Genomic DNA, 19,355 nt, shown 5'->3' on the forward strand with positions numbered 1-19,355 from the left:
CTCAAGTTGTTGGTCACTAAAGTAGGGATGGGAATAGGTTCTCTCCATGGAATAGGCCATAAGTCAAGTGAGATATCGGTTGGTTATTTCTACAAGCTTTGTGCCATCATTGCCCTAGCATATCTTGCAGGTAGGAAACCACTGTAGATCACAGGGTTTGTGGTTACCTTGATGTTTATGTTTCTCTTTTGGTAGCATGCAGACTATGCTTCCTATACCACAATATAATTGAAATGGGACAAGAAAACAGAGTGACAGCTCAGCCTGAGGCAGCACAGCATGGAGTCCTCTGGTTTTTCTGTTTCACAGCTCCCTGGCTGGAATACTTAGCAAATACTGGAGAATTCGCAAGCTAGGAACATAAGTAGTTATAAGCACTAAATCTGTTAAGACACTGTTTGCAAGTGTGAGGAACTGAGCTCATATCTCCAGAACCTGAAATGGTAGTACATGCATGTAATTCCAGTGCTTTGTGGTGGGTTGAAAGAATTCCCAGAAGTTCATGGGCCATTTAGCCTGGCATATGCAGTGGGAACACAAAGTAAAGACACTGTCTTAACAGGGTGTTTGTTTGGTAGGGGCTCACGCCAAGGTTGACCTCTGATCTACATGTTCATGCCACGACATACACACATAGCCCTATTCATAGCCCTTCCCTTCCGTACTTCCCACATCTCTCTCTCACACACAGCCTACAAATAAACACACAAAACAAACATGCATAAACAGCACATACCTCATATATATAGAAGCACACATACCTCACACACAGACCACATATAAAACACATACACATATCACACACATGAAGAAATGTTCACATGCATGCATGACACACATTGGCAAACACACACAAAAACACACAGCCCCCACACATCACATATATGCCCACACCCTCCCCGTAAACCCCTTACATACATCTACATACCACCACACACATATCACACATACACCTATACACATATGACACATATGTACATATACATACACACAGAATATGCATAAACATATAATTTACATACCCATTACACACATGTAAATGATGGTTGCAGGCTGAGAAGTGGAAACATAGGGGAATAAAACAGCTTTGAAAAGTAGAGAGAAAATTCCAAACAGAAACCAAACAAACACTCAAAACCAGATGACTCTATTCATACCAAGCAATGCAGACTGAAACACACCCGTGTTAGCAAAAGCTGACAGGAAAGTAACATGTCACCTTACAAGCCTTGTTCTCCTGAGCTGTAGTGTCAGAGAAGGCAAGAGATGTCACCATCAAGAACACACTATTAGCTATGTGAAGTAATGTATGCAGAAGGCTTTCCAGTTCAAGCATAGTCTAAGGTAAAAGTAGGAAAGGTAGGAGAAGGGAAGGGAAAGGAAGAAAGAATAGGGGACTTATTAAGTTGACTGTCACAGTCCCCAAAGTCTGATGAAAAGAATGGAACTGAAGTTACCAATGAGGCATGCCCAGCCCACAGGAACACACTTTGGATGACTGGTTTCCCAAAGGGTAGAGACAAGGTGTTCCAGTTTCAGGTCATTCTTGTTGTGGCAATAAATACCGTGACAGAAAGGAAGGTAGGAGAAAAAAGGGTTTATTGGCTTATAATCCAGGTCCTGTCCATCACTGTATGGAACACACTGCTGTGGGACAGAGACAGTGACTGCGTGCATTGCTTTCTTCCTGTGCTCAACTTGATTTGTCTCCTGCCAAGAGGAGGGTTCCATCACAGTGATCTGGGTATTCCTATCAACTTTGACAAGGTGATCCTCTACAGACATATCTGTAGGCCAAACCATTTGTAGACAGTTCCCCATTTAGACTCCTTTTTTTCCCAGGTGATTCTAGATTGATAAATAATGAGAACCTTCATATAAGGCAACAACATGTGCCAGGATAGAGATACCTAAATGCCAGTCACTAAGATCAGAAAACTTAACAGACTGATTTAATAGTGAGAAATAAAATTTCCCACCTAAAGTGTTATTTATCTGTTGCGGCCCGCCCGCGGTCCACAACACGAACGGTTCACTGAGAATGGCAGTTCCCTGCAAAGAGAGGAATCTAGACGGGGCGGAAGAAACAATGGAGTCAAGACAAGACTCTAATCAAGACTCAATTTAATATTTCCAGACACTCAGTTTATAAAGGAAGGGGGAGGGAACCCAATTTCCCGCCAAGTAACTCAGGGTCCAGTAGCAGGACGAACACGTGTGTGACTCCAGGCAGCAAGGGCAGGTTCCAGCAGTGGGCGTGGCAGGACGAATGAGCCGGTAGCTCCACCCTTGAGCAGGCAGGTTCCAGGCTGGGGGGAAGGGAGGCCACATTTCCCCCCATTAGATAACAAAACAAAAATAAAAAAAAGGGGGTGGCCTGTGGCAGAAAAATTATCTATGTTCAATAGTTCTGCCTGAGTTCCTAGGGCTAAAGAAAAAAAACCTATTTCCGTGGGATTCCCTAACTATTCTAATGGTAAACTGTATCTGGCTAAGGCTGTCTTTAAAGCACTGACTGAATAGCAGCACTGGGCTGTAGGCTCTGACTTTATAATGCTAATTAGTGCTGAATAGGTAGCTACCTGTTTACATTTTAAGTAGGGCGTTGAAACCCTGGCTGAGTTTAGCTAAACGATTTTTGGAATAACACTGAGCTGATAATCCTCTGCAATTTTGGGTAAAAGGCAGGGGAACAGTGAGAAGGGGTTAAGAACAGCTCTTTAGTACAAGGCCAATTGGCTTTTTTATTATTTGGGTGGGAGGCAGTGAAGGGCTTGCCCTTACGACAGCAAGGTCTCCAATCTCTCTCCCCCCTATTAATTAAGTTTAAATAGGCAATGCTTAACAGAGGTGATCAAATGATTTTCTCATCCTTAGATGAGTGGGCCTTTAACCTTGACTTGGGTGGACATTGGCCTGATTCCTCCCGTGAGCATTGTAACAACTCACATCTGTGGCTCTTGGTATCTTTTGGGGAGGGGAGGCAGAGCCTTAAGTATTTTTGGTTTTTAGCTGGAGTCGGATACCAACCTCCGTCAAATCAGGTGTGTCGCACAGGGAACTCAGAAACGGTCAAACTGGACCTTCCCTCCGCAGTAATCTCCTGCGCCAAGCGGTACCCATACCGTATTCATATGATTATGAATCAGTAGCGCAATTCTGAGTTATTGCGAGGTCTCTATATGAGACTTGTCAACCTCAGATTTAGCAAGGCCTAGACAAGAATTATGTCAGTATTAACACCATTAATTTTGGTTAAAATAGGAGCTGAAAGTCTTTCCTCTTCATCTCTGTTATTCCCAGTAGCCTGAGGAACTAAGGACACCGTGCAGTAACAGCAAGGGTGAAAAGCCAGAGGCCAGCTAAGGGACTAAGCCTATATCTATCAAAATAAGAACTAATCTTTGTAAATATATATGAAATTTCTACTTCCCTAGCTCTCCTGGTAAATCTAAATCTTATCTTAGACTGAAAAGCCACATGCTGGGATGTCCCTGGAAGGGAGATTAGCAGAACCACCTGTTTGCTCGTAGGGGCGGGGCGGAGGACCGGAGAATGTAGATCGACCTGCTTGAGAGAAGGAAGAATTCTAAACAATGAGAGTGTAGCAATGTAAATTTTCTGTTTGGAGAAGTCAAGGTACTTTATTTAGATGCAAATTGTAAAGCTAAAGTTAATCTCCGGCCTCTTGTAGGGGAATTGGCTCAGAGGAAACAGTGTTTTTTGAGAGCTTCCACTCCCAGCTCAAGAGGAATTTTAGTCTTTAGAATGATACTTACGAGGAGAGACAGAATCTGTGTTTACCTGACGAATTAATCTCTCTGGTAGCCACCGTGCTTCATCTTCATCTCGTGAAAAAACACAAACCGAGCCTCTTCCCCAGATTAGAACTGGATCTGGACCCTTCCATTTATTAGTCAGGGCGTCCTTCCATTTTACCAATGCATAAGAATTAGAAGTAACTGGGTGCCAGTGGCTTTCCGCTGCAGACTGACCTTTAATGTCAGTTTGCAAAAAGTTTAGGACAAATAAGGTAAAGGCAAGGTGAGCCTTTGGTGACCTTGGGGGATATGCTCTGAGTTAACTTTGCTAGGTAATTTAGAATATAGGAATCTCTAATAATTGAACTGAATATTAGACCAGTCTAAGATTGAGTTAGAATGGCTGGTCACACTGAAGAAGAGTGAAAAATCATTATGACTCTATTAAATGACTAATTTTACTAAGTCTGAATATACTTATATACATGAATATACTGAATATACATCAGTCTCTGATGTACTATTGCCATAAAGTTAAAAGGCTAGAAGCTAGTCTAAACTGGAAAAATGACAAGCAAGGATGGATCTAAAACATGAATTTAATCTTTTAGTCCTTTTAATCAGGACACTGAGTTAACTTACCTGTTGGCTCGGCACACGAATTACTAATATGCTTCTGTAGAGTTCTGTGGAGAGAACCTGTTTTTCCCTTTCCTAATAAGGTAGCTGTTTTAGGATCAATCTATAAGCCAATAAGTAGATCCTTTTAAGATACTAAAAAGCATTTATTAAATTTGACATTTTATTTTCAAATTTTGAAAATAAAGGTATGTTTTAAATAGTGTGCATGGAAATGCACTAAATAGTATATATGGGGATACAATTTTTCTCTTTTGTCTTTTAAGAGGTTAAAGTTTAAAATTTTACAATATCTAACCTTTTGAATTAATAACTTTTTGGACAAAACATTTTAAATATTTGGCTGTAAAGGGGCAGTGACTAATTGCACTTTCAATTATTTTTCTTAAGGAACGGTTGTAACTAGAAGGCTAGAAAAGTTATTAAGAGTCACACGTGCATAATTTATTTATTTATTAACTAGAAATATGTATAAGCAATTGTAAATTTGAGAATTAATAGTATCTGAGGGACGAACAATTTTAAGTAATTATGAGCTCAGAGATATAGCATTGACTATCAATATATAAATTAAGGTTTGATTGTTCAGCATTTTAAAACACCATCTACAGCACACAACTAGATTATTTGTGCTGGAATAGGGGCAACTGTGTGTCTTAAGACTCCGCCCCACAGCAGCTAGTTGGGCCCACGTGGCCAACGATCGGCTGGGAGGATGAGAAAAATGACTTTACAATAATGTTTTTTCTGGCCAAAGAATTGTCTTGGGCACAACTAATTTTTAATTACCAATTAACAACAATTATAAAAGCTTTCTTTATTTTCTGCAAAACCCCTTGCAGCAAACCAAAACACCAAATAACAAAAGGATACTGTCTCTGAATCTTTTGGGTGAGAGCAAGGATTTAAGGTAAACTTCCCTTGAGAAGCATTAGTTAATAAAATACTTTCCACTTAGGAAACAATATATACTGAAAGATTAAAACTTTTGGCTTCTTGTAAAGAAGCAGAAACAATAAACATTTTTCTTACATAATGTAAAGCTATATTAGCCATACATAGAGGCAAAATTTTCTAGTGATTACCAGTTTACTAGAAGCAAAAGTCTTTGAATTTAAGCATTATTTTAAACATCTGAATAGATCTGTAACACTGTTAAAAAGAAATTTTCTTGAACACAGGGAAAAACTTTTTTAGGCATTGTTTGCAAAACAAAAGAAAAGGCCACAAGCCGCTCTGGGACTGCCCAGAGCCCTGTATTGACTCAAAGGTAAAATACTTTTTAATCTGAGCATCAATCTTAAATTTGCAATCAAACTACAAGCTGCAGTCAATGGAACAATGGCAGTTTTAACCATAATTTTTAAGTTTTTGTGCAAGGTTAGGATAATATCTACAACTTTGGGAAAGCAAAACCTACGTTTAAAACAATTTATCACTGTTAAAATCAATATTAGAAGCATTACTATCATATTACGAAGTTTGGATATCAATTAATACCTATGAATACCTATTAAAGCAAGCTTTAACGCTTTAATAAAGAGGCATTGCTTTATATCTTATCTTAAATTTTACTATTTAGGATAGGAACCACATTAATCATTATCTAAACTAGAAATATCTTAAGAGACTCAGCCTCTAGGGCTGCCTTAGGCCACGTGTCGGAAGGACTCTAAACTTGAGTTATCAAATTTAACATTAACCATCTGTAGCAATGTAACAATTATTAATTTTAACCAACAACTTATGAGCTGAATGCGAAAACATGCAGAGCACATTTTTAATAAAGAACCAAATGAAGCAGTTAATTTTAGACCAATCAGAGAATATTAATCTTTGTAGCTACAATCATAGAATAAAAAAGCACTTTACCATTGTCAAACACATTAATCATGAACCATTTATCAGATTCGAAACTAAGAGGCTGTGTACTCGCTGCTTTTTCTTAAAACGAACATTTTTTCCAATCAAGGGCCCTCCTGCCACGTGTCTGGTTTTTGGCTGAAACACGTGGCAGCTCTCGGCCTTGCAGATAAAGTTTTTTATACCATTTTTATTATCCAACATAAAACATAGAACATTCATTCATACAGACTGGACACGAACATACATGAATTGAACACGAGAACAGATTGGTGCACCAGACATAAACAAGACACAAAATGGGGCAGAGTACTCCTGCTATTTGGGACAATTTCCTCCCTCATGATGCAGTTTTTATAACTGCGGCAATCCGCCTGTATTAATTTCCTTTTAATAAACCCTTTCCTTTCTCACACCTAACAATGTAGCTTTTTTCCAGCCACGGCCTACCGCCTGTGCCTAGCTCCTCTTAAGCTTCACTGCTGAACCTAAGTGAACCAGCGCTCGGGCTTAACGCTGTCTCAGCTTAGCCCATACCTTCTCCGGTATGAATTTCCTTTATCCTTAAGCAACTCCTGAAAACTAAAAACAACCGCCTGATCCATGCTTTTGAACCCTTCTTTCTTCCACCTAAGCAGTTTTCTAAAAAACTGCTGCACACCGCCTGTCTCTGTATCTAGTTCCGATTAACGAACTGCTGACCCCAAGCAGAACCAGTGTTGGGTCAGCACTGCTTCAAACTTGATTCGTATCCTACCGCATCCTCAGCAACACTTTACAAAACTGAAATTTTTTAGGCTAGCGCTAGCATGTGTACCTGTCCGTTGCTCCGATGCTCCTCCGATACGAAGATTCTTTCCTTTCTTGTGGAGCTCCACACAGCAGTCGTTTCTCTTAGCATCCCTCTGCCATTCTTCAGGTCCCAGTTCTGGCGCCAACTGTTGCGGCCCGCCCGCGGTCCACAACACGAACGGTTCACTGAGAATGGCAGTTCCCTGCAAAGAGAGGAATCTAGACGGGGCGGAAGAAACAATGGAGTCAAGACAAGACTCTGATCAAGACTCAATTTAATATTTCCAGACACTCAGTTTATAAAGGAAGGGGGAGGGAACCCAATTTCCCGCCAAGTAACTCAGGGTCCAGTAGCAGGACAAACACGTGTGTGACTCCAGGCAGCAAGGGCAGGTTCCAGCAGTAGGCGTGGCAGGACGAATGAGCCGGTAGCTCCACCCTTGAGCAGGCAGGTTCCAGGCTGGGGGGAAGGGAGGCCACATTTATCTATTTTATATGTTTTCAATGTTTTTTAAAAAGTTTTATTTATTTATTTTATTTACATGAGTACACTGTCACTTTTTTCAGATACACCAGAAGAGGGCATTGGATCCCATTACAGATGGTTGTGAGGTGCTATGTGATTGCTGGGAATTGAACTCAGGACCTTTGGAAGAGCCATCAGTGCTGTCAGTCAGTGCTGTCAACTGCTGAGCCATCTCTCCATTTTTATTTGATGTGCATGAATCCCTTGTCTGCCTGTACATATGTGCATCATATCAATATTTGACACCTGAAAAGGGCAGAGGAAGGCATCAGATCTGTAATTAAAGATACAGATGGTTATGAGCCACATTGGGAACTGAAATCAGGTCCTCTGAAAGAGCAACAAATAATCTTAAGCACTGAGACAGCTTTCTATCCCCCATCTGAAGTTCTAACCATCTATTCTCAGCCTATTAGTAGGAGAGGAATCCCATGGCTAAACACTAAACTGTGGATGGATGCAAGCTACATCATTTCCTCTGGTATGCAAGGCATTGGGGAGGACTGCAAAGCCCATATAGTACATTTCACAGGCTGCAGAGGCAGGTTTTGTCACACAAAGAGTGCTATTCCTAGTTTCACTGGCAGGTAAGATCTGCTCAAACTAAGAGTGGTGTGTCCAGCCTGGTAAGTGAGAGAGCTGAGCCTGTTTCAATAATTTTGCATGAGTACAGCCTGCTGAAAGCCACTCCTTAGTGACAAATGGGAACTGTGCCTGTTCTTCTTGATAAAAGGGCCATGGGACTTTATCGTGAGAAGCAGAAAGGACAAAATAATCTCGTGGTCAGGCTGTCCTAGGCCTTTCAGTTTTAAATGTCAAAGAATCATGCATTATTGTTAAATTTAGTACTCATACCATACCAGTTCAGAGGAATTTCTGGGGTTTTGCTTGTTTATACACTAAAGAATAAGTAGCTCTCCAAAGCCTTGCATGCAAAAAAATAATCCCAAGTAAAACTTCAAAATATTTTAAGATCCTGATGAGCTCAAAGTTACTACCATTGTTGTCAGTTGGATTCAGATTAGATGTAGATTAAAAGTTGGGGTGTCTAGACTCCAATGGAGACTGGACAGGACAGACTAAGTGTGCCTTTGAAGTCAGTACTAACAGTACACTTCCTGCTCTTTCATGTTGATTTGAATGCATATTTACATTGGCCTCTTACCTCACTTGTTGCCATTCACACAGGAGAAAATGTGATCCGTACTCAGGAAATAAACTAATAGTATAGAGAAATTTAAAATGCTATGCCAGGATATGGGGGAGAAGGCAGGAGTATGTGTGAGAACTTAATCACATTTAAGTGCATGTGAAGACAAACAGCTGAGTCAGAAGAGTCCTTGGAGAAGCTGAAGTAACACTGCAAGGAGAATAGAAGTTAACTTGAAGATCTCTCAAATGCTATTATTCAAATGTAAGCAAAGAATGGCAGATGCACAGCAAGAGTTCCAAGTTCATGAACCTGAGAACAATTCCACATCTTAGCACACATGCTTGTCTGTGATTGTAAGAAATGAGCAACGGAAGCAAAGGCTAACTTTTTAAAGAACAGAGTAGGATTGCTTCCAAACTGTGGAGATGAAGAACTCCAGTCTTGCCTTTGAAGTAATTTTCTGGCAAATTGTAGAAAAATAAAAGAAAAAAAAGAATTGGAAGCAGTTAGGGAAAGGTGACAGGATATAGAGAGCCAAATGATTAAAGATGATTTTTCATTAAATCAAATGGAAGGAAAGGATAATGAAATGTCACCCTTTATGAGCTTAAAGTGAAGACTAATTTATACATTAAAAATATATAATGTATCAGAGATCTGGGAGATGAGAGACTCTAAGGACTCTTAGATGAAATGCCCTATAGTGGGGAGAGGAAACTTGTAATGACTACCTCTGGTAAAAGGAGAGTACATCAATTGATGGGCTGCCATTCCACAGTTAAAAACACTGAGGCAGAATTGTTCCAGAATGAAAGAACTGCAGGGACAAAAATGAGAAGAGCCTGAGGAAAAGAAGGTCCAGTGACAGACCCAAATAGAGATCCAGCTCAGGGGAAGGCCCATAGACCTGACACTATTACTGATGCTATGGTGTGTTGGGCCTATCATGTCTGCCCTCCGAAAGGCCCAACAAGCATCTGAAAGAGTCTGATGCAGATATTTATACCCAACCAATGGACAGAAGCTGAGGACCCCTGTGACTGAATTAGGGAAAGGCTGGAAGAAGTTGAGGAGGAGAATGACCCTATAGGAAGACCAGCAGTCTCAACTAACCTGGAATTCAGGGATCTCTCACAGACACTGAGCCACCAACCAGGCAGCATACACGAGCTGATATGAAGCCCCTCAACAGAGGACTGCCAGGTCTGAACTCAGTCATAGAAGATGCACCTAACTCTGAAGAGACTTGGGGTTCCAGGTAATGGGGTGGTCTGGTGGGGTGGGGGTGGGGATGGGGGTGGGATGGGGACATTGTCTTGGAGACCAAGGGTTGGGGTGGAAGGGGGCAGAGGAGGGGCGGGGGGGGGGAAGAGTTGTGGGATGTGGAACAGTTGGAGGGTGGACCTGGAGAAAGATAAAGTCTGGATTGTAAAAAATGATTAAAGAATTAAAAAAAATGCATTTAAAAATTATCTTTCCTGGTATAGACTAAATGAAGATATTAACAATCAAAACCTGGGGTGGGTGGGGGATGGTTTCCTGTAAGGCATGCTATAGTGTATGAAACCAAAAGAGGAATTACTCCAGAAGGAAGTAGGCTGGCAGGAAAGGAGTGAGGATTATCAGAGAAGTGATATGTCTAAGTGCACAAAAACATGGAATGTTATTTTAATTGCCTAACTAAGTATAATGCTCGAAAGAGCTTCCATACGTGAGTTTTGGAATGAACTTCACAGTTCCTGTGGCACTAGCTACAGCACTTTTAGTGAAGCACAGGGTGCTGGCTGCACTGTGAGGAAGCATCAACACAGTTGTACATTTGCAGAGCATGTCTGCTGTCTGTGAAAAGGAAAGTAATGCTTGAAAGTGTAGTGGGGTAAGTTAAAATGGAGATCTCTAGTGTAAGAAAATGCAACAATGTCAATGAATAGTCCTAACATGAGATATTTAAAAAGTATTCAATCCATAAACAAAGGGCAAGAGAAGAAAGGAGAGAATTAATAGTTTCGGAAAACAAAACAAAACAAAACAGATTATATACCTCCAGGAGACAGAGTCAAACCAAGTCACAGACAGCAAAACTTCAATACAAATTGAATAACAGTGTCAGTTATAAGGTAGACTCATGCCAGGTGTGGTGGCTCACGCCTTTAATCCAAGCACTTGGGAGGCGGACAGCTAGGGGTACACAGAGAAACCCTGCCTCAAAAAAACCAAAAACCAAAAATAGAAAACAAACAAACAAACAAAAAAAAAAAAAAAAAAAAAAGGAGGTAGACTCATCAAGGTTAGAAAACCACAACAGACAGGCCAAGACTCTGGAATCTCTTTCCTTAGAGAAGTACATTCTATAAATGTTACAGAAATACATTTAAAGCAAAGGGGAATATCAAAGTTAAGCATTAGATGCACATGCTGAAAACACTGAGCTAGGATGCATTGTTGCCTTAGGAACAATTACTCAGCACATTTTAAAGAATGAAAGTCATAGGTATAATGTGTTAGAAACATTAAAGCATTATATAAGCAACATAAACACTCAAGAGTGCTAAGGTATTTTAAAACTAAAGATTACACTTTTAAGTCTAGCTTAGAGGTAAAAACACAAGGAATATATCACATTTTAGATTAAATAAGGAAAAATTAAAAGAAATCCACATAACTGTTTCAGTTCTAATCCATTTATTTGTCCATGAAGAGGAAAGGGATGGAGTTGAAGAGATGAGTTTCAGTTGTAAAATTGGATGAACTAAGTCTTATTTTGAAGATCAAATTATTTCAAATTTATAAAAGGAGAAAATAATAGGGATTAATACAATTTTCAAAGTCGATATAGTGTTTAGGCTATTATATTTATGTATTAATATTCTATGCAGTCTATTATAAAACCACACAATTGCAAGTATTAATGGAAAATATGATACAGTATAATGATATAATATCTAATTATTTGTAACATGTAATTATATAAAACCTGTAATAAATTACTCAATCCTTAAGAGGTAAAAGACAGAGATTATGTTAGCTTTTAATGTGAAAAAAAATAACAGCAATTATAGACTGACTGAATATTAAGAGGTTTTTTGGAATAATTTTTTTTGACATTATGTTTGACAGTTTAAGTGAAATTGAAACATTCATTTTTGAAGACTTGTTAAAACTGACAAAAAGGGACACACACAACCCCCTCCCCAAAAAAACCCCCCAAAACTAAAAGGCCTTAATTACAGAGACAATGTACCAAAAAAAAAAAAAATTCCAGGTAAAGATATCCTAGTATAAATTTTCTCAAGTATTGAGATAACCATATAAACATCACCAAACTCCTTTAAAACACTCAAGAGAATACATATGACCAAAATTCATGAGGCCACAGGTCCTGGAATACTTCCAAAATGAAATATTTACTAAAAACAAAACCAACTTTCCAACTCACATCCTAAGGTGGTTTGAATAAAAAGTGTCTGCACCGGTCAGATACGTGAACCTGTGGTCCCCAGCTGGTGGTGCTGTTTGAAAGGTTATGGAATTAAACAGGCATGGAGCCTTGCTGGAGGAAACACATCACTGGGTGAGCATTGAGAATTTATAACCCCACCCCACTTTCCTTTTGTTCTCTCTTCTCTCTGTGTTCAGTTGAGATGCAATCTCTCAGTTTCTGCCTCTTACTGCTATGCCTTTCTCACTATTATTGACATCTAGCCCTGTGGATAAACAAAAATAATTCATCCTTAAATTTCTTTGTCATGCTGTGTTATCACAGAAGCAGAGAAGTAGCTAGCATACTTCCTTCACTAGCATAAAAAAAGCAAAAATAGTAAACTGACTGACAATATATACAAAAAGTTATTACATCTGATTTCCTGAAGGCTGGCCCTAGAATTCAGTCTTAGGTTACATTAGAAAATAGATTTATCACATAAAACAAACAATGCAAAGAAAGAAGAGAGGAAGGAAGGGAGGGGAGGAGGGAGGGAGGGAGGGAGGGAGAGAGAGAGAGAGAGAGAGAGAGAGAGAGAGAGAGAGAGAGAGAGAGAGAGAGAGAGATTTATCTTTAGATAGATAAAAGCATTTGTAGAAATCAGAGACTAGTTCATACTGAAATCTGTTTTGGGTAGCTAAATAAATAAATAAATAAATAAATAAATGGAATCCACAACCAAAAGTTGGCCTCACTCATGGTGATTAAAGGCTATGCTTTTTGATATAAAGTACAGTCCAGTTTCATATGGAAGTCTTAGTGGGTATGATGAGGTTTAAAAAAAGATTTAAATGTAATGGTTGGAAAAGAAAGCATACTTTGCTGGTATGCAGCAGTCTTATGTATACTAATCCTCTCAAATACTTGTAAATCTTGTTAATAAGAAAATTTGAGCAAATTCATGCATGAAAAATAGTATATATACATTTATTATAGTTCTTTATACTATCAATAAGCAATAGCAACATCAATGTTGCTGAGTGCCCAAGAAGCATCAAAGGAATCAGAAAAGATCAGGGTGGAGTTGATTCAAATTGTGTAAGAACTCAGCTCTGGAACAAGAGATCAGCAAAGAATTAATACCACACTGCACCAGAGCAAGTGGAGAACTGCATTGTGTTCAAATCTGACAAAAGAACTGCTGCCTAATCTATCCTCCACAGAATTTTCCTCACTTTTAGTGTGATGCCAAACCAACTCACTGTAACAGGTCCCTCAGCCTTAGCACCAATGATGCCATTATGAAGTTGTCATTCAAGTCATAAAACACACAGAGAGCAGCACCTACCAAAACAAAAATACAGACTTCGTCCACAGTTCTAGAAAAGTCTCTAAATGTACTAAGCTTGTTTTTTTGGCTTCTGTAGTTCTATGTCCAAAATCAGCATGGGCATATCTGTCACAGCAATAGCCCACTCTCTGGTACAAGTTTCTCTTATAGATGCTTTTTATTGTGGTGATAAACACCATGACTGAAATAAACTTGGGGAAGCAATGGTTAATTTCATCTTGCATTCCCGTATAAAGGTCCATCACTAAGGGAAGTCAGGGTGGAAACCTGTAGGCAGGAGCTGAAGGAAGAACACGAATGAACACTAAGATTTGATTATTATAGCTCTCAAACGAGTGAAAAAAAGAGAAATAAAAAAAGGAAAGGGAAGGGAAGGGAAGGGAGGGGAAGGAAAGGAAAGGAAATGAAATGAAAGGAAAGGAAAGGAAAGGAAAAAGGGAAGGAAAAAGGAAAGGAAAGGAAAAAGGAAAGAAAAAGGAAAGGGGAAAAAGGAAAAAGGAAAGGAAAAAAGAAAGGAAAAAGGAAAGGAAAGGAAAAAGGAAAGGGGAAAGGAAAGGAAAGGAAAAAGGAAAGGGGAAAAAAGGAAAAAGGAAAGGAAAAAAGGAAAGGGGAAAAAAGGAAAAAGGAAAGGAAAAAGGAAAGGGGAAAGGAAAGGAAAGGAAAAAGGAAAGAAAAAGGAAAGGGGAAAAAAGGAAAAAGGAAAGGAAAAAGGAAAGGAAAAAAGAAAGGAAAAAGGAAAGGAAAAAGGAAAGGAAAAAGGAAAGGGGAAAGGAAACAGGAAAGATCAAAGGAAAGGAGAAAGGAAAGGAAAAAGGAAAGGAAAGGAAAAAGGAAAGGGGAAAGGAAAGGAAAGGAAAGGAAAGGAAAGGAAAGGAAAGGAAAGGAAAGGAAAGGAAAGGAAAGGAAAGGAAAGGAAAGGAAAGGAAAGGAAAGAGACAGACTGCTTCTTGGTATGGTGAATGAGAAAGTTTATTTTAGATATGTGGAGAAGCATAGCCAGAGGCAGATATATCTGGGAGAGTCTTGAAAGTGGGGGTATGGAGGGAGGGGAGAGAGAGAGGAACCAGGTCCAGCATCCAGGAGGCCAAAAGTTCAAAAAGAAGGAAGGGTAACCTAAAAGTCTGACTTATATAGTGAAGAGTCTCTGGGAGGTGGAGTAAGGGCTGGAGAGTTCAGGGTAGAGGGTGGGGTATGCTAGGTAAGGCTTGATGGATGCTGGGAGAACCTAGATGTCAGGTCTGCTTGAAAGGTAACACGAGGCACCACCTGTCCAGTGGCGGCATCTCCCATAGAGGACTCCCAATCAACTGCAAATAATCAAGAAAATGTTCCACAGATTTGGTTTACCTGGAAATCTGAGGGAAGCACTTTCTCCATTTAGGATCCCTCTTCACAGATGACTTTAGCTTGGGCCAACTTCACAGAAAGAGTTTACCAGTAAAATGGCAAAGCCCATTTGAGATAGAAAAACCAGAAGGCAACAATATATCTCTCATCTCAAAATTATAAAAACTAAATAAAATAACATTCGTCTGTTAAGAAATGATTCTGCCTAAGGAGGTCTTTTCTTGAATTGTTCACGGCAAGAAATGGGAGGACAGCTAATCGTTTAATTTACATACACACAGTGTAAAGATAGAGTTTTCTCTTCAGACCTATTCTTATTAGTATTAAATTTAGGAAATAACCAGATGCTTAAAAAGAAGAATTAGAGTCAGAGTCAAAAATATATAAAACAGCCTACAAAGCATGGCACCTTGATCTGAATTACTTTTGAGTTTGATGTCTACATCATCCCTCATTGCTCCACCATTACTTACCCCAATTCTCCTCAACTCTCAGAAGCTCAATCACAAATTAAAAGGTGACTGCACAAAAATGGACTCAGCACACATTCTTTGGTAAGACATCAACGAATTTAAAACTATTTCTATACTAGGTAGCAGGTAATCTTGCATGGCAGTACAGCTAAGCCATTATTAATACAGCCCAGGACTCACTCTAAGGAACAACTTTAGGTCATCTTGACAGCTTTTAACACAAAAGCCTTTACTTAATACTCAGTGTCTGTGTTTTATTTAAAATATAATGGAAGGATGGCTCTCATTGTATTTCTTTTTTCTTTTTGCTTCAGCAAAGGCTTGGCATACACCCATCCCCTTAATCCATGAATTTCCTTGTTATTCACAGCAAAGTTATTCTTTTTCTTACATTGGAAAGCGTTGAATCACATGGATTGGGAGTCCAAATTATTCTGTGTTGTCTCTTATCTCAGGACCTTCCTGAGGTGATTGTAATAATTGTTATCTCTTTCTGTGCTGACTCTGTTCAACATTCTATTGAGCAGAGCTTAAATGGTAACACTTCAACTATAATACATTCCTGAGACAAGGTGACTCCAAACTTTCCTTTTACAAAACTCATGATACAAATTTTGTTCATTTAGTATAATGTTTTATTCAGTCTATAAACTCTTAATGCCCTAAACCAAAACCATTTAATAACCACTTTGAGCTTCTTTGGGCCATGTTTATGTCCACTGAGTTCTGCCGGAAAATCAATGTTGCATATATTCTCCATAATTATAAATAGTACACACATTTAAAGAAAGTTAATGATTTTAAGACAGTCATGGAATATATTCACAAGGAGTCAAACTGCTAATACTCAAGATAGACCTGTATCCCATTAGAAGCAATGATAGGACATTTTAATTAAATCATTAGGCAGTATGCTAATGTTCAAAGTAAAGCACTGGTAGCTCTTACCTTAGTACTTTTTGTCCATGGATATAGCCTGGATGTGAACAAGAGGTCACCTCCATGGGCTTCTGTGGGCTTCTCTCTCAGCCATCTATAAGCACACACTTGCAGAAGTAAACGGTAGATTTTAGGGGTGGGAAGCTGATCTTTCAGGGCTTCCTTTATTGTTTCAGAGAGTGCCTAGCCACTGAGTGCAAAAATGTAGACACCAGGAAGCCTGAGGGCACTGACCTGTCCAGCTAAATCCTTAAGCAAGGCTGAGCCTCCACCACACAGAAGGCTTAGCTGCCTGTACCATGAATGCACAACTTGCAAATAGGACATCTTTTTAAGACACATAAGTACATCTTTAGTTGTCTAGTTTTAGAAAATGAATAGAACCACAGCATCTTGTCTAGATTTATCACATTAAAGAACTAATCATCTTAGAGTCAATTTTGTGTGTTTTTTTGAGACAAACAGATTCTTTTTTAACTCCTGGTCAGGTTGGCTTAGAGGAATAGAGTTCCAGAAAGCTTGCTGGCTACCAAAGCTCCTATAACTAGTAGCTTTGGGCCATAATGGTGCTTTTAGAGAGTTTATTATAGATTCATAAGTGGAAGTTTATTGAGAGGTACATGTATAGTAGAGCTCTGTTAATGTAAAAGTCACAGCTCTCATATGAACAGGAATAAGAAATGGTTTATTATGGAGTGATTTTTAGTGATGATGGCCCAGGAACATAGATATCGGTTACCTGCAAGAAGTTTCACAGGATTTTTATAGATTTATAAAGTAAAGAAAACCTTAAATCAAGGCAATTTAAAAATACATTGGTGAGTACACCATAGAGGCTGGTTTGAGATGGGAGGAACTATTGTATAGGCCTAAGGTGTCCTCTGCTGACATTCTTAGCTCTTGGATTGATGGAAGCTAGTGTCCTCCTATGTTAATATCATCTAAGGGTTTTTTTTTTTTTAACTTATTATCATGAGATGTTAATTCAGATCCAAATCAGGACACAGAAAGTTAAAACTAGCCCAAGACAAAGTAGTTTGCTTCTAAACCTATGGAATTCTAATCTTTTCACAGGTCTGAAATTACAATCAATTCCTAAGTCTCTGTAGTCACAGAAACTCTTCCTGGACTATGTTGTTTACAGCCAAACACAGCTTCTTTTCAAGAACTCATTCACAGTTCGCATATTGGTCAAGCATCACATTTTGAATACGCGGGAGTGATATACTAAATATTAGGAAGTCTCTCATAGCTGTAAGCCTGAAATCTGCTATTACCTTGTACCTGCCTCTCTGATGTACCCACCAAATGTATTCCTAGGATCTGATGTAGATGAGGCTGAGCAGAGGGCAGGGCAGCAGTATTCAAGAGAGAGAAATGGTAGGGCCTTTAAGAAAGAAAGTATGGTCTGAATTTTAATTATTATGTTACACCCTCTGTATCTGATCTAACATTTACATGTGATATACATTATGATAAAAGTAAGTAATCAAAAACACAGTTTGGCCTGATGGAGTGAAGCTTGAAAAAAATGTCAAAAATAACCAAATTTTATGAGATTGACTATTCATCCTATATTTTTATTTGATGAATTGTTTTATTTTAAATGTTAGAAATGGAACTATCAAGAGTCACTGTAGTTTTTCTCTCTTTATTATTACTAAAATATTGTTTATTTTTAATCATAGTTATTGGTACTATAGAATACTTTATAAATATTATTTATATTAAGAAATATTAGTGCTTAAAGTATAAGGTATCATGAATGTTGTTATGAAACATTAATGCTTTTTACACGATTTGGGTAAAAATTCACCAACATATATTTAGATATGTCTAGACAAAGTAAACAGAGTTAGAGCTCAATTTAAAAACTAGACTTTTTGTTTTATCTAATTTATACTGAACAATGAGAATATAAGTATAGATTCATATAAACAATTGAAAAAGTAAATCTATCAAGTATTAGTTTGAAAGCAAACAGTTATAATAAAAAGGTGTGATCAATGAAAGGTCTCTATATTTTCATCTGTAACTTCATAAAACCAAGAGGAGAAATTACTTTTTATCATTTGGAAATACACCAGGTGGAATTTAGAATTTATTTACAAAAACATTTAAGAAACATAAAGCCAAAAACTATTTAGCTACAGAAGGTACTCAGTTGTCGATGGTGTTGAAGATGAGTGTATCCAGCATCTATCTTTGAGGTCTACATAAATGTGCACTCAAAGGATGTGAAAAAAGCTTCTTGTCTCCTAAGGGTGAATTAGAAGAACCTGGGTATTGTCCTGATCTGTCAATCAGAACGGAGTCTTTGATGTGATCTCTCTCTCTCTCTCTCTCTCTCTCTCTCTCTCTCTCTCTCTTTCTTTCAGGTGATGAAATCATCTGGTTTTTATTCTCTTAAGTATATTTTATAAGTAATTTAAACTTTAATGATGACAGTTCAAAATCTATTAAAATACTGTTATTTTTATCTAATAAATTAAATTTTATGAACAGATTAAAATGTTTTTCCAGTACAATAGGATCTATAATCATGTATATTATAATAATCATATAATCATAACATTTTATGTATATTAGTAGGGATATTTTAAGAAGGTAGTCTCTAATGGAATTTATGTTTTTTTATGTCAATGACTATTTATAAAAAAACAAAGGCTTTGTCCTATATAAAAATATTTCAACCTCAGGTCTCAATTGTCCATTAATAAAAGAATACTAAGAACAACACTAGAGAAAATACTGTTGTAGAAATTTGAGCATTAATTTTATTTCAGAGTATAGAATTTTCCTTTAAAATTTTTATCTTAATTTTAACTTAGTTATAATCATATCTATTTTTAAACAGTATATTTGCAATATATTTAATTGTAACATTATCATTACAGATTTAGAACACAATTTGAATGAGGTAATTATAAATGAAAGCTCAAGAGGCTGCATCTAAAATATAGAAAACATGCAATACCTTAGGGAGCTAAAGGACATTAATAGTTACTGTTTTATTGAAGATTAAATTTTCTATAATAGGTACTTTGGAATGGTTTGTGAGAAATAGTATTTACTTTTTATTAGTGTTTT

Source organism: Mus caroli, unplaced genomic scaffold (genome assembly GCF_978045245.1).
Source record: "Mus caroli unplaced genomic scaffold, Mus_caroli_1 scaffold_7, whole genome shotgun sequence".
Lineage (NCBI taxonomy): Eukaryota > Metazoa > Chordata > Mammalia > Rodentia > Muridae > Mus > Mus caroli.